At 52.2% G+C, this 11,318-nt stretch overlaps 1 long non-coding RNA gene across 1 annotated transcript; it reads left to right on the plus strand.

The window, feature by feature from the left end:
• Positions 1 to 1,516: 1,516 nt before the first annotated feature.
• LOC119107625 (uncharacterized) lies at positions 1,517 to 11,235 on the plus strand. Its single transcript, XR_005095246.1, has 3 exons — positions 1,517 to 1,595; positions 9,906 to 10,141; positions 11,151 to 11,235. It is a non-coding gene; the product is annotated as an uncharacterized LOC119107625 (long non-coding RNA).
• The last annotated feature ends 83 nt before the right edge of the window (positions 11,236 to 11,318 follow it).

The following is an 11,318-nucleotide window of genomic DNA, read 5'->3' on the forward strand; positions in this document are numbered from 1 at the left end:
CCCTCAGCTGTGATTGTTCGCTCGAGCGCGCTGTGCGTGACTGCGGACTGTGGCACAGCGGTAGGTTTGTGAGGTCAGCTCAGGACAACCAAAGCATGATAAGGTTAAAATCACGCCCAAGGCGCACACTAGATAACCGGGACTCAAGAAGGTCCTGGACATCTGCTCTTAAGATAAACCTTCGGCACTGGTGTTCAGTATGACAGCATGTCTAGTCGAGATGCCCGAGATCATTGTCATCGTCGCTGGTTAATTCCCGGTCGTATTCACACGCTCAATCAGTGTCAACTATTGGCATATTATTCACAACCAGATGCCGGTACCAGCGCCATCTAAGGGAAGCCCGCCCTCGTGACATCTCGAGTGAAAAACAGTCCACCAAGCTGCAGCCAGTTGCAGCGTGTGTTGTGAGCCTTCCTACAATACAAGTGAGCTTAGAATGGTCAAAACACCTGGTGCACCACCAACGCCGACGCACAGACGTGCGTTTGGCAGGTTGTGGTGCGGCAAAGGCGTTTGACGGCGTGACACGGCACCGAGCTTGTCGTCACCGACACCCGGCCGGAAGAGCTGACGGGCGGACAACAGCCCCGGCGGCTGGCGGCGGGCCGGAGGACCAGGCGTCCAACAGCCCCGGCGGCTGGCGGCGGACCGAAGGACCAGGCGTCCAACAGCCCCGGCGGCTGGCGGCGGACCGGAGGACCAGGCGTCCAACAGCCCGCAGGACGCCAGGCGGGGCTCTGAGCTCCGGAGCAGCTGCCTGCGATCCCACCGCCGAGCTAAGCTGACGGCCGACGGCTCAGGGAGCTGGACGGACAGCGCGCCCGCCGGCCGTCTGTTCCCATTCCCCGTCGACGGACCTCCCCTCGAAATCCGGTAACGCTAGGGCGTTGTCCACTAGCGGATTCTGATGAGGTTGTCGCGTCCAGGTTTAGTAATAATATGGGCCTTGTAAACGGGCCAGGCCTCCGAACCAAGCTCACTGTGGCGAGGCGGTCACTGTTCGGGCACGAGCCTGGCGCCTCGCTTCCGATAGAGACGCGGCGGCGGCCGCGGGCGCCAGCGGAGCGGAACTCGAGCACGCGGTATGGCCGGCCGGCCGTGGCGCCGCCCGCGGCCCCGTCCGGCTCCGGATCGAGCCCGCTTTCCGCCCGCCATCAGCACCTGGCCGGCGGGCTCCGGCCGGGCCAGGCGCGCCGCCAGGCAGCACACCTGGGGGGCGCCGCCGACACAGCCCGGGCCGCCGCGCGCCACCGCCCAATGGCGGCGCGCGGCGGTCCGGTCCGGCTGAGCTGCGCCAGGGGCGTGCCCAGCGTGCGCCACGACGGCGGTTGCTGGCTCCGCCCGTGCGGCTGGCGTCCGGGCTCGGCCGGCGTACGGGCCGACTGCTAGTCTGCCGGTGGTAGCGGCCGGCCGGGAGGCGGACGATGGGAGACAGCCGCCCGGCCAGGCCTCGCTCCGACAGGCGAGCGGCGCGCTGGACACACGAGCTGTGAGCGGCGCAGTGACGTGCGAGGTGAGCAGTGCGCCCCACGCCGCCTGCCAGTCCACGGGGAAAGACAGCGCGACGTGCTCGCCCAGCTTCCCGGCCTGGGGTAAGTAAAGTGGTGAAGCAAGTGAAAAGGGGAGCGTCAGAAGCGCAAGCGTCGCTGAAATTGAGCATTGGGCGTGAAATGGCCTGCTTGCCAGTCCACGCGCACAGGCTGGAGTTCGCTCCCCGTTCCAACACTTCAGTGAGGGAGCTCGCTCGTGGGTGCGCTTGCCACGAGGTTTGCTTTGTTTATCACCTCGTGGCATAGCACCGGTTGGTCTTGCAAAGATCGGCGTTAGTGCCGCGTCCAATATGCTCCCCCGACTGTTTGTTTTCGACTTCCAACATTTTTTAACAGTTAAAATGGTGCTTTGGTGTAGCAAAATACCGTTGGTAAGGTTTGCGAACAAAACAGTTTTGCATGACAGCTTCCAGCTATAAAGAGCACCACATCCCATTGTTGAAACCGTGCGCGGAAAATTAACCTACACGTAGTCCAGAGGCCTTCACGGGTTACATTCACCTGATCCAATCCTTCCTCTGCTCATGGGGCAGTGACAATACATACGTGCTAACCCTTATGAGTTGTTCCCACCCTTCATCCAGCCGTTGTTAATTTTTCCCGCTTGCACCCAAGCTTACTCTTATGGCGATGACTGCACAAGATGTGCAATTGAAGCTATTCTATCAATCACTCAAACAAGTGCGAGCGGTAACATTGTGAAACCTTTTTAAAATATCAGCCCTACGTTTCGTAGACGTCTTGCCCATACCCGAATTTTTACCAATACCAATCGTAATTTTCCGAACATATATGCCCAGCTCAATGCGCCGCCCAATCCGGCGGGATACCTGCGGACCTAGCCAGCCCGTTAGGGCTTCCAACAGCAGTCCATCTCACCTGCTGATAGAGGCTATCGCCTGTTGGCAGTTGTATTTCTCTGCCGAGGAGCCTTCACACCTAGCGCCCACCAGACCAAAACCCTTTTCCGGCCGCCAGCCAGCAACATGCGACCAGGAGTGTCCCTGCCTCGATGTTACCCAGTAGCAGGCATAATGAAGCCTCAGAAATAAGTATAGTAATAATATTGGCACAAAAACGGTGCAGTTGACGCGACCTCAAAACTAAAAAGTGATGACCTCAAAACTAACTAAGTGATCATAATAATTACATCATGCATAACGCATAAAGACAACAACCATAAAGACAAACCGTCAAGCTACCTACGTAGGGGTAAAAGTAACAAAATATTGCTGGTTATAAGACAAAAAAGTAGTAGTGGGCAAAAATACAGCATAACTGTCCGCTACTGTCCCTAAGTCAATAGCTCACCCACATCGATATTAGTGCACATCATGCAGCAACATATCATATAATATATTTCATGTAATGGCAAATCCATGCCGTCTGAGAAGAGACCTGTTCAGCGGCGCAGCAGCTCATGCAGTCCTGTTCAGGGGATCAGAGGTCATCGATCCGCTGTCCGGCCGCCCACCAGGCTCAGTAAGCTGGCTGCCAGCTTGGTCGCGCAAGCTGACATCTGCCTGTCAGCTAGGGCGATAAAGTCCGTGCAGCGATGGCTGGTGTTTCGGCGTGAGTACACATCGACCGCGAATGGTGACAAGACCTGCCGGGCTGGAGGACTGGAGGTCAGGGAGCTCAGACGTCCAGCGGTTTTCCCGGGCCTTGTTCTGGCGCCGTCACACGCACCATCGTACAATGGCGTACAACCTGTTTCACCACCAAGTCTGCTACTTGTATCAGTAGCTGCCAACCGCCTTCAACGGCATTTTGATGCCCAGGACAGGGTGATTTGTCGTGTTCATTACTTGTTGTCTATACCTTTTGACTCATTCGGTTCGGCTGGTAGTGACGGATACGCGATGCACTTGAAGTAGAGACGGATACGCGATGCACTCGAAGTAGAGACGGACACGCGATGCACTTGAAGTAGAGACGGATATGCGATGCACTTGAAGTAGAGACGGATATGCGATGCACTTGAAGTAGAGACGGATATGCGATGCACTTGAAGTAGAGACGGACACGCGATGCACTTGAAGTAGAGACGGACACGCGATGCGCTTGAAGTAGAGACGGACACGCGATACACTTGAAGTAGAGACGGACACACGATGCACTTGAAGTAGAGACGGATATGCCATGCACTTGCCGTAGAGACGGATATGTGATGCACTTGAAAGACTTGTCAATCATTTCGGAAACTTCTGCGTGTGAACAAAATATGTAATGATACTTGTGGACTCCAGGGGCATCAAATTTGGTGTCAAGGGAGGATTGGCCATTTAGTTGTTTTTTGGCGATGTTGGCTAGTGTTGGCTAACTATCTCTCAGAGACATTGTTTTGTAGCCTGTCCGAAAGTGAGGCCGGTTTGTCAAAAGGTCCACAAAACGATGTTCGGATGGAAGTGAACATATTTTTATGCGTGCAAATATGGAAAATATAATTCATAGCGCATATATGTGTCACGCGAATTCTTTGGCAGGGACTAATTGACGTGGTCGCATCACGCTGGTTGACTGCAATCAGCCTACAGTGTGCTCATAAACGACAACGGACTGTGCGAAACAGACCTCCCAGGACCGTGGGAAACGCGTTAATGTGTAGGTGCCGCTTTTTCTTGATCTTAACACACTTGACACCTTTTTCTGGAACCTTGCTCTCCAGACGGCCTTTGGTCCCTTCCAAGGTCCCATGCTGCACTCGCCCCTGAGCGGGATCACTTCAGGCTGATCCAGGTATCAGTTGCCTGGATCGCTAGCGGCAACAATGGCTAGCAGCGTCTTCAGAGCCCCTATGGTGCAGAGGAAATTCTTGGTGTGATTTACACGGATTGTGGTGGGGTTCTGCGTAAAAACAGTCGGTGCATGCAGGCGATTTTTCATGCATTTTACCGAAATACTAAGAACGTAAGATCCATGGTTTCCGCAAATGCCCGCCAAACCATGTGTTTGCTTGTGTCAAACGTATGACGTTACACCATGCTGGCTGGAATTTTTCCTTTCACAAAACTGCTTATGATCGTGGAAAGTAAGACCTGGTCAGCTGGCCCATGGGTTTGATTCAGTTTTGTAATCTTGTCGCCTCCCACTGTTCCTTCCAGACGTTTTCCAAACTGTATGTCAACCGAACCACCGGACGGGTTTTACCCTTGTCACAACGCCCGAGATGGTTTGATTCGATGAAAAGTACTTATTAGCTATTGCCCCTCGGTTTCGCGCGGGCTTCTTACTAGGACGTCTAACATCTCCAGTTTAATCACACATCTCCTGTTTTGATGTTTATGTCCTCAACCCCGATGACGGCAGTATGGGTAGGTATAATGGAGCACCACCGACCAGAGCTAATGACGACGGGTTAGGTGTATTGGAGCGGCACCGACTACAGCTTGTTATGTCCTCAGCCGTGGTGACTACGATATGGCTCAGGTATTTTGGATGGAGGGTGAAGTTCCAACCGAGCTCGGACGTTGGAGTTCCAGCCGAGCTCGGACGGTGGAGCCCCAGCCGAGCTCGGACGGTGGAGCCCCAGCCGAGCTCGGACGGTGGAGCCCCAGCCGAGCTCGGACGGTGGAGCCCCAGCTGAGCTCGGACGGTGGTGCCCCAACCGAGCTCGGACGGCGGAACCCCAGCTGAGCTCGGACGGTGGAGTCCCAGCTGAGCTCGGACAACGAAGTCCTTTCGCTCCGCGCGCGGTGCAGCGGGCGACGCCGTCCGGCACCTGCTCGTCCAGACGGTGTGGACACCGTCCGGTGCTGTGAGCGGACCGCGGCTCGATCTTGCGTCATTGCCGTGCAGCGGGAAGGAGTGGCCGCACCAGGTGTGCAGTCACGGCAGTCACGCCCCCGCGCCGCGGCCATTGTCGGCTCCTCGCGACGTCGGCCAGCGTCCACAGTCACGCCAGTCACACACGCACACGCCGGCACGGTATTATACGTCTCCTTGCAAAAGGCGTAGCTCGGTATGCCGGTGTTTACAGCAAATAATAAATACTCCATTTGGCCCTTATTTGGGGGGCTTCTGACGCTTCTTTTAATTACGAGTTCAGTCGCTGTGTGTGGCAGGATGGAGACGAGACGCATGTCAGGCGAAATATCTTCCGTTCAGTTTATTTCCAAAGCACCAAAAGCTTACCAAACTTGCCAAAAGCTTACCAAACTCCTACCAAAAGCTCAGAGCGTAAAGTGTGCTTGATGGAATAACCATCGCTTGGATGCTTTAGGATTTGGAAAGCCGGACTTTAAAGCTGGTCTTACGTGATATCTGCCACTCGTTGATGAGACCATGCAGCTACATGTAAGGCGTCACGAGGCCGTCGTAACCGCCGTAAGCAGTAAGAAGTTTTGGGTAATAATGATTCGCGGACGTTGTTTGGTTTCATCGCCACTTGTCAAACGAATAATTTTAATGACGCGTTCTTCGAAACGCATACGCGACGGGAAACGCAACGATTAAAAGCGTTCATTTGGAAAGGAGCGACGTACCGCGGGCTCAGGGTATCTTGCACAGAGGTGGAGAGGATTACGCTGAAGTGATGTCTAGCGCTTGTGTATCTCGGTCTTGATTTTAAGCTGCACAGGCATCTACACATTGGGAACATAACGCATCATTTTGCTGAATTGTGTCTGAATAATATGGATGAAATCTCTTAGTACTATGACTTTTCAGTGAACCACCCTATCATTCAGCACTGGTTTCGTGTGCAAAGCTGCTTTTTGTTGTCACAGCACGAATCACCCACATTGGCCCGCCGTGGGAACATTTTGCACAAAACGTGCGCAAGATATATGTCTTTACCGCAGTCAAATTTCACAATGCTGACGTTTACCGGCTTTCATTGGTCTCAAAAAAGCTGGGGGGGGGGGGGAGGACTAGCAGCCCACCCGCCGTGGGGTTGATGTCTAATTATCCAATCTTTCTACCAAAAAATGTGCTGTAAACCCTGGTTCCAGTCGTCTCTCTTTATGATGATCGGCAGATACGCGATGCGTACAAACCCTTCAAATTCTCAGTTGACACCACCGCCTCCTTGCCGGGCTGGTGGCATGTCTTTGATGTGAACACCGGGTTATCACCATCGCATGACGCGTGGACGACGCCTGCCTGGCCTAGAATTCAGGCCAAGTCACTTAGCACCAATCGTCTCACCCGTGTCGGCCGTATATTATCATTACACCGACCCTTCGCAGCCACATGATAATGCCCTCCTGGCTAAATTACGTCCCGGCTGGACGTTTGACTACGTTTGATATTACACTCGCTCTCAGATGGAGCGACAACATGGCAAACTCGGGCAACGCTAAGCGGGTTTACTCCGCCGAAGGGCGGCTGGCGGTTTGTGTATTACACCGGTCGGCGTTCGTAATGAGTGGGAAGAGATGGTTCGTCGCGTTAATGCCCCATCATCGTGCACTTGGCTGTCAGCACGCCTAGCAACACTGGGTGTAACCGACTAAGCGGCCCACGCTGCGCTGCCGGAGTTGCGCCGACGGTTTCTGTCACATGTCTAGAATGCTGCTGTTTGACTCAGGCACTGAACGATGCCTATGGACGTCGGCCGCAGTAATAATGACGCGTCGTGAAAAAGGTATTATCTTGCGTGGTGCAGTGTAAGTACTTTTTGTGTTCGCGCTTGGGTGAAAAATATTGAATGAACCGTATTATTCAATAAACTCTGACATTTTTCTCAGCTCAAATGCAAAAATTGGTCAATTAGTTGTAGTGACGATGCAGGTATACGCACATGGGTGCCGAATGACGAGAAAAGTTGATGTGCCAAAGCCGTCGGAACGAGCACCTTTCAGTGGCAAAAGGATAAAATTAGGCACATTCCGCTCTAGTTGGTTTGCCCGGTGGCACCTCTGCTATGTTACACCCTTCCTCCTCGCCGAAACACCGATATTTCACGCACAGCACTTGCACAAGGTAAAAATGAATGAATGCTTAGAGGGAGTGTTCCACACTTATATGGACTTTTAAACTGAGGTAGTCATCTTGAAGACCATTCGGTGTAGTTCACAGCCCTGCCCTTCTTAAGACCTAAACGCTTCTAACTTCTGAGCTATTTGCACGCGAAGATGTGAAAACTATTTCGGGGAGACTTATTCAAGATCACCCATCTGCCCATGAGTTATAATAACGTCATTCAAATCCTCCCAGTTTATTGGGCATGCGACGAACAAGGCCACGAAACATATGTTTGCTAAGCCGTTCTTATCTGGCGCTCGTAAGCACGATTTCCAAATGAAATGGCCGTCAACTGGCTCTTAATTGATGTGATGCAAGGTACAATGGCGAAATCAAACAATGACGTATTCAGGAGCACGTTTATCAAACAAAAATTTGTGTCGTCTAGAACAGCGTTTTCGAAAAAAATATGCCCGTTGGGCTCATTTCATTATATTTTATGCTTGCTTCAGTACTTTCATTTGTGAAGCAAAAGCTTTTTAAGCTGAATCTAACTGAATGAAACATGTGGAATAAATTTTTCGTAGCTGGCATATCTGTGATATTTTTGGTATTATGTAGCGAACCATAGGGTCAAACTGCTCAGCGGCGGGGCTCTAGTCTATCTAAGTCTAAGTCACCGGGCAACTGCAGTTACATTTAATGCGATGCATCTACATCATACTTTAATTTATGCTCTCTCCGCCCAATCCCAGCGCACTTACGCGTCTGTGCTGATAAATTAATAGAAAATCTGCCCGCATTTTCTCCCGATTTTTGCCTCCGAATGACAGTTTAGCATGGCGCACGTCTCGAATATTTGTTCACTCTCAAGCCTCGTCAAAGTACCGCATACGAAACGTTGGTATACATTACATATAACTGAGCATACAGACCTTGAACAAGATTCGAGCATTTCACCGAGCATTTGAATTCTGTGAAGAAGATCGGTGTTGTAAACAAGACGTTGGTCGAGCTCGGGGACTACTGATCTAAGGGACTAAGTGGATGGAGTTGAGCATTCTGATGCAAACATTCGAATGTGTGACCAAAAATTTTCATCCGGTAGATATTGAAATACCGAAATCAGCATAAAGCGCTCATGACATGTCGAGTATCTATTGAAAAGTACAAAACAGTTACCAAGGTACTCAATGATGAGTTTTTGTTCTGCTAGGAATTTTGTATCATACTATTATCTAATTTTCTATTTAAATTAGATCTTCCCTGTAATCGTAGGAAAAAGATGGGGTGCTTAAGGCCTACTGAAGTCGCGTTCAAGTCCCAGAGAGAAGGCATTGTACCGCAATGCCAGTGCACCATTAAAGAAAGTGTTTCACATTTCTATTGGGTTTTGAACTGAAATAACCATCTTAAGGACCATCCGGTGCAGTTCACAACCCTGCCCTCCTTAAAACCTGAACCCTTCTAGTTTCTGAGCTACACGGCCGCTGATAAGTATAGACTATTTCAAGGCCACTAAGGCTTCCATGACGTCATAATAACGTCATTGAAATCCTGCCAATTTATTCATATCTGGCTTTCGTGAGTACGACTTCCAGATATCACGGCCGCCCATTGGATCCCAATCAATGTTGAGCAAGGTATTGACGAGCTTATTTACTACACAGGGAAATTGTGTTGTCTAGAGCAGCATGCTCCACTTAAAAGGATACCAATAGTTTTTAAGTGAGCTTATTTCATCATATCTGATGCTTACTTCGATATATTCAAATGCGGGATACTCCATTTAATGTCCGGGTTCCCCTGGTATGTTTGGCAGCAACACGTAGGAGCATTGCAGCGTTGAGATCAAAGGTCTTGCAGCATAAAATAGTTATTGAGATTTTGAATGAAATGCGGTAGGTTCCTGTCCACATACTGGGATTTTATACCTGTTTTGAGAAAATGACGGAGTTCATGTGCTCACCTTCAGCAATTCTATTTATATTTGACCCAGTATCTCTCAACCTGCAACACCACTGAAAAGTTGTCGACGCCTTGCTCGGTATGCATACATATGAAGCATCACATGTAAAAATTACCAGCAATCATGTAGAAAATTCGAATGTATGTTACCGCAGATTTGAGTGTCGAAATGAAACCGAATGTGCAGCGCTAGGATGTATAGAATGCTTAAAACTTTTCCATCTTATCCGAGGGAAAAATCCGGAACGCGCCTAGAATTACGACGCACGCTTTTCTTTTAGACCGGAATGGTCACTCTAATGACCTTGGCACCTGGCACAAAGAGCTATTGACGCTTTGTGTTAGTCCATTACATTTAGCATGACGACGTTATCTTATCACACGTTGACAAATGCTCCGTTTATGTGTTGCTGATGGCTTGTTTCTCACTACAGCTGTTTGTGATTAGCTCACGCACTGTCTGTCCTTTGGCTTCAGTGCACCGCTCGTGGGAAAGAACACCGCGGAGCGTGAGCACCAGTGACGGCTGCTGGACAGGTGTCGAGTTCGCCAGTGACCTGCCCACCGACGCTGGCCGCTCCCGGGGGCCGGCGCTGACCAGAGGGGGCAGCTCGCCACGCGGCCGCCACCCCCGGCCCCGGGACAGTTCAGCATGGCCATCTGCAGGACAGCACTGCTGCCGCTACGGGTGATGCTCTTCTCATTCTACGGAGGTAAGGGACGGCGTGCCGGCGAGCCGGGCGCCCAGTCGAGCCTCATTCTACGAAGGTGAGGGACGGCGTGCCGGCGAGCCGGGCGCCCAGTCGGGCCTTATTCTACGGAGCTGAGGGACGGCGCGCCGGCGAGCCGGGGCGCCCAGTCGAGCCTCATCAGCTGACAGCCTCCGCTGTCAATAAGTCACCATCAACACAACGAGCTCCGATGGGAAAATTACCCGCCCTGAAACGCCGACGACGCAACCACAGCCATGTTACGCGCCACGCACACGCCGGCGCGTGCACGTAATACGATCGTAGGCACACGCACGCTAGCATGAATGAAAGGGATGCCATTCGTCGGCACGCATACACGCACGCACATTCCTCTATCAAGTCTCGAGTGCCTACGTATTTGCTATTCCACGTGGCCGGAAACCCAGTGTGCGATCGAACTCCCCAGTTGAATGGTTGTGTTGGTAGACCCCGGGGTGTTCTTGAAGCTTGTGCCCAGTTGAAATATCCGTGTTCAAATGAAGTCCGTCCCCATGACTCAGTGGGTGCCTTCCGAGCCACCCATGGCGGGTTGGGTTCGAGTCGCTTTAGGCTCTCGTTATTTGTGTTCACATATATGGCTTATGGCGGGTGGCAGCGGCCGCACTAAAGGTCGTGTGACGTCTGTGGGCAGGACGGACGTGTGCCGAGCATTGCGGCACCTTCAAATTTCGCCATCAAACTCTGCCATCGACCTGGAATTGCTCGATCGGGTGGTAGGGATCAGGTCTCGCACAACAAGCACTGCTTAACATGAGCTCTGATACCAGAAATCCATCCATTCGAAAGGCTTGGATTAAATCTGAAAAGTCTCGGGTCTATTCGAAGATTCCGCGTCATGCTATTAACTTTGGACAGATTTCCGAGTCTCACCCCGTGACCCCCTGCCCCCGCTATGCCGCCACAAACTGCCTCCAGCCTGACAGCGAGACCAGGCGCCCTTCATAACCGTGCCTCCCGGCTGTGCCGGCAGGCATCAGCTGCGTGCTGCCGTTCGTCACGCTCCACATGTCGACGCTGGGTCTGACGGCCGACGAGCTGAGCTGGCTGCAGTTCGTGCTGCCGTTCGTCGGCTGCGTTGGCCCATTGCTGGGCGGCGCGCTGGCCGACCGCTGGGGCAACTACCGGCCACTGCTGGTGG

This window comes from Pollicipes pollicipes, unplaced genomic scaffold, assembly GCF_011947565.3.
Source record: "Pollicipes pollicipes isolate AB1234 unplaced genomic scaffold, Ppol_2.1 Scaffold_6686;HRSCAF=7923_pilon_pilon_pilon, whole genome shotgun sequence".
Classification (NCBI taxonomy): Eukaryota; Metazoa; Arthropoda; class Thecostraca; order Pollicipedomorpha; family Pollicipedidae; genus Pollicipes; species Pollicipes pollicipes.